The 4199-nt window shown below is 56.2% G+C and overlaps 1 pseudogene; it reads right to left on the bottom strand.

Moving 5' to 3' along the window:
* Positions 1–1366: 1366 nt before the first annotated feature.
* Positions 1367–4199, bottom strand: part of LOC112961847 — a 4966-nt pseudogene continuing 2133 nt past the window's right edge.

Below are 4199 nucleotides of genomic sequence, written 5' to 3'. Positions count from 1 at the left end.
CTCCACAGGTCTCCTCCCAGTTCGTCCTACCCTCTCTGAGGATTGGTTTCCTTTCTTTGACCCATCACTCGTCAAGCGCTAGTGGAGGTAGAAAGGCCCTTTTGGCAGAGGTGGCTTTTGGGCTACCCGCAGCGGCTAAGGCTGGCCACTTCTAAGTAGCTTTCCAGCAGGAATCCGCACACACAACTGGACTGCCTCTCTTGAGTTACGGGCTTGGTACTTAGCAGCACTTGCCATGGATGGAGCTAAGAGCACTTTCTGCAAGGGAGGGTTGTTCGCTTGGGAGCCTTGCCGGGATGCAGAGCCAAAGGTAAGAGGCTCATCCTTTCCACAGGGCACATCTTGTTGCCATAATCCCCATGTACATCCCTCATCACCTAGGCCTATATGGAGTGTCCGTGGGCACGTAGGGAAGGAGGGTGGGTGCCAGAGATGAGGAAGGCAACTTTTCATCTTTGAAAGCATTTAATACTGCCAGGGGGTTTGGTTCGCAGTTCCACGCGGAGTCGGTCTTCAGCAAAACAGGCAGAGGTCTGGCTAGAATACTGACKCCASMRAAGGGTGRTCTCCAAGACGCCAAGGTTCCTCGTCAAGCTCACAATTCTTTCGGATCCAAAGGGGCRGGAATGTTTGGGACCTCTGCTCATAGAGATTCTGGCACCGTTTTCCATGCTCCTACCCATCGGCTGCTGAGGAATGTCACCTCTGGACTTGGTCCTTGGTCTCTGCACTCTCCAATAAACTCTTTCCTTCATTCGTCCCATCCCTTGTCACCTGTCAATGGCTGTACAAAGCCCATTGCTGCACAGGAGTCTTCTGTGCTACCCCCAAGGCAGGGGGAAACCGCTTAGCAGTCCCAATCGGTTGGTAAATGAGAGTCGGCACACATAGCCGGAGAATGCCCACCCACAGCCCTTATCACTTCTGTCTATACGTAGCGTAAACGGGCATTTAGGCTGGGCGTGCCCCATCGATTTGTGCGCAGCCATGTCATCTTTTGAAGCCTTTAAGGCTTCCTGAGGCTTTTGCTCCTGCTTCCACGCTGAGTTTCCCTTCAGCAAATCATGCAGAGGTCTGGCTAGACTCCTGAATGCCGGAAAGGGGGACCTCCAAACCCCAACCGTCCTTATAAGGTTTGCAATTCTTTGGGATCCCAAGGGGCAGGAATGTTTGGGACCTCTGCTCATAGAGAGGCTGGCACCGTTTTCCATTCTCCTTTCCAACGGGTGCCCCGCAATGTCACCTCTTGACAGGACTCAGACAAGTCTCCCGCTCAATAAGCTCCGATAAGGGGTCACTGGGAAACTCACAGCGGAGTTTCTTCCAAGAGGAACCTTGCAGGGTGCACTTTCCACCCCCAAAGCCTTCAGGGCAGAAACTCTGTGCCTGASCAGATGCCTTGGAGCCAGCCTCTGCTGTGTCCTGTGCATGGCTGGTGCATGAGCAGCCTGGCAGAGCGTCCTGCCTTGTCTCTGTGCGTCTCATGGTTGGAACTGTAGCAGGGAACCTGAGTGGTCAGGCAGGTCTTAGTAGGCTCTTCCTAAGCAAGCGGTCTTCCTGGATTCCTCTGCTCCACCCACCTCTCTAAACACATCCTCCGCTGAGCTGAAATGGGGCCTTTGCTGATACAACACCRGCAAGGGCTTGTTCTCGTCGGGCCTCTTTTGCTGGACAATCCTGCAGGACAACTGATTGTCTTTGCTTGAGGAGCTGTCTCTCAGAAACCGCCTGTCTTCYAGGCCTCCAGAATGTGGGACCTTTTTTTGAGCGCTTTGCTGCGGTTTGCAAAAGAGAACGCCCTGGAGTGCTTTCGGATGTGTCTGCTGGGTGTGCTGCTGTCCTCTCTGGGCTTGATGGGAAAAGCCTGGGTCTTCTTGGGAAAAGCCTGGGTCTTCTTTAGAAAGCTTTTTGGGGGGCTTGGGAGTGGAACTAGTGCAGAGCTGGTGAAGACCGAGCCACCAGACGAGAAAAGGAGCTCTGCAGGGAGCAGCCGGAGGAGGTTTGGGGGAGAGAGTGCCATCTGGTAAGTGTGACTGCAGGATGGCAAGGCCTTGTTTCCAGTGCCCTCTTCTCCAAGCTGTACTTTGTCTGCTGAATGGGAAGATGCTCCTCACTTTTGGTTACCTCCGGCTCCCTTCTCCTGCCTTCCAGGTTGCTGTTCTGGTAGGACAGGTCTGCCTCTGAGAAGCTCCTGTGCATGCTGCTCATCTCCTTCTTCCAGTTAGTCAGCGAAGGGCCAGAGAGGCAGGCTGGATAGCTGCTGMTGACAAAAGCGCTCGCCCCTTTGGGCTGCTGCAGGTCAGAGGTGGTGGGGCTGCCTTCAGCTCCAGGCTCGGGGCTGTTGCAGGCAGCACAGTTCTGCTGAGCAGCACCTGGCTGTTCTGTGAGGAGAAAGAGCCTGTCAGGTAGCTTTTAGAGGCCATCGGAAGATGCCAGGGCACTTTCCCTGGGGCGCCATGCCCCCCTGGCAGGTGCAAAGGCAAAACCTTTGTTCCGACGCATTCAGGTACTGAGAAGCCTTCCACTAGGGAAACCCTGCAATACCCTCTGGAACMCCCTGCACCTCTTCGCATTTCCACAGATGTCTTCTGCTATCTGGTTACAGAATGTGATCCAGCAGCCCTGGCCGGGACAAGCAGCAGTCCCTGCTCATACCTGCGCAGAAGCTGTCTGTGTGCTCCGGTGACTCCTCGGTCGAGGGCCTGAACGGCAAGCTAATGTCATCCCCAAATACTGCCGCACAGTTGTCAATGAGGAGCTCCACCAAGAGTGTCACCTGCACACAGAAAGCCCCAGAGTTCAGTGCGAGGGGCTGCAAACRTCTTGAGCAGCCTTTCGTGCTCCTGAGGCATGTTTCTGTAGCCACAGCTGTAGCTCTGTAGCTCAGAGCCTCCTGCGGCCCGCTACAAGCAAGACAGCCTTAGCCTCAGCTCGGGGGGSAGCGAGGGGCTGAATTCAACAGACCTTGTCATTGCTCTCTTTCTGCAGGGCGAGCGGGAGCATGTTGTCCATGTCGGGGCTGAGCAAGTTTGGCCCCACGCAGATTGCCAGGTTGCTGGCATCCATGCGGTTGCTCTCTGCATTTTCGCTGATATGGTGGAGCACAGAGAGCAAGCACTGGAGCAAGAGGTGTTTGCTCGAGGCAGTTTGCCAGCCACCCTGCGGGAACGCAAACAAACAGGAACAGGAGTGCAGGCTGCAGGGGCCACTGCTTCTTAGTTTGAGCCCGAGCGGTGGGACCGGTGGCAAAACTTACTCTCTCAGTTTGGCAATTTTCTCCTGCAGGCTGGGCTTCTCCAGTGCTAGCAGCCACTCGGCATAGAGGTCGGCCACGAGGAGTCTGCAGGGGATGTTTCTCAGGAAGTCCTGCAAGGCCAAGGCCMTTAGGTGAGGCTCTGCACACTAGCAGGGAGCAGAGAGGCAGCATCCCTGGGACTTGGGCTCACTAGGAGGCAGCCAGCTTTGAGCTACCTGCTCTCAAAGGTGCAGCTGCCAGAACTGAAAATCCCGCCCGTGGCAAAGGAAAATGCCCAGGTGTCCTGAGCCTGATCCTCTGAGTGTGGCTTCAGGCGGGTTTTAGCCTGGAGTCCCTCCGAGGCCAATCTCGGCACTGGCATGGGCCCATGCAGATTGGCCCTGTGCTCTCCCAGCTACAAGTCAGCAGAACTCACCTTCAGCACCACTGCCAGCAGGTGCACGGGTTTGCTCGCCAGATCCACGTTCCCACCTCTGTCGAGCTCTTCTTTCAGCTCCCTGCGGGCCTTCTCGCTGGCAGCTTTCCTGAAAATGCCCTCAGTGGCCRGTCCTTTCTCATCGAGGACAGCCAGGAGCTCCTGCAGGCGGCAACAGACAGCTTTGCACTTRGCACTGCACTCTGCTTGACTCGGCTTAGTATGTCGTTCTTGTTGCACGTAGGGTATCCTGGCAGTACCCTGACTGTCCCCCAATCCACCCTCATCTGGRACTGGTGAAGTCCAGGGAGTGCAGTGGAGTCCTCCCTGCAGGAGACCTCTCTCCCCAGGCTTGCTTACCTGTACTGGTTGGGGCAGGGCATCACCTTGCCCACAGATGAGGGCCAGAGGCTGCCCAAAGAGAGCCACCTGGGGGCCAGAGCCTAGCTGCCCCGGGCACTCCCCGGGGGCAGAGGTTCCTCTCCAAGCCAGCGGCCATGAGATCACCACCTTCTTCCCTCCATCTGC

Source organism: Apteryx rowi, unplaced genomic scaffold, assembly GCF_003343035.1.
Source record: "Apteryx rowi isolate R43461 unplaced genomic scaffold, aptRow1 scaffold_1399, whole genome shotgun sequence".
NCBI lineage: Eukaryota > Metazoa > Chordata > Aves > Apterygiformes > Apterygidae > Apteryx > Apteryx rowi.
The sequence above is the reverse complement of the archived record's forward strand: the minus strand, read 5'-3'. Positions and strand labels throughout refer to the sequence as shown.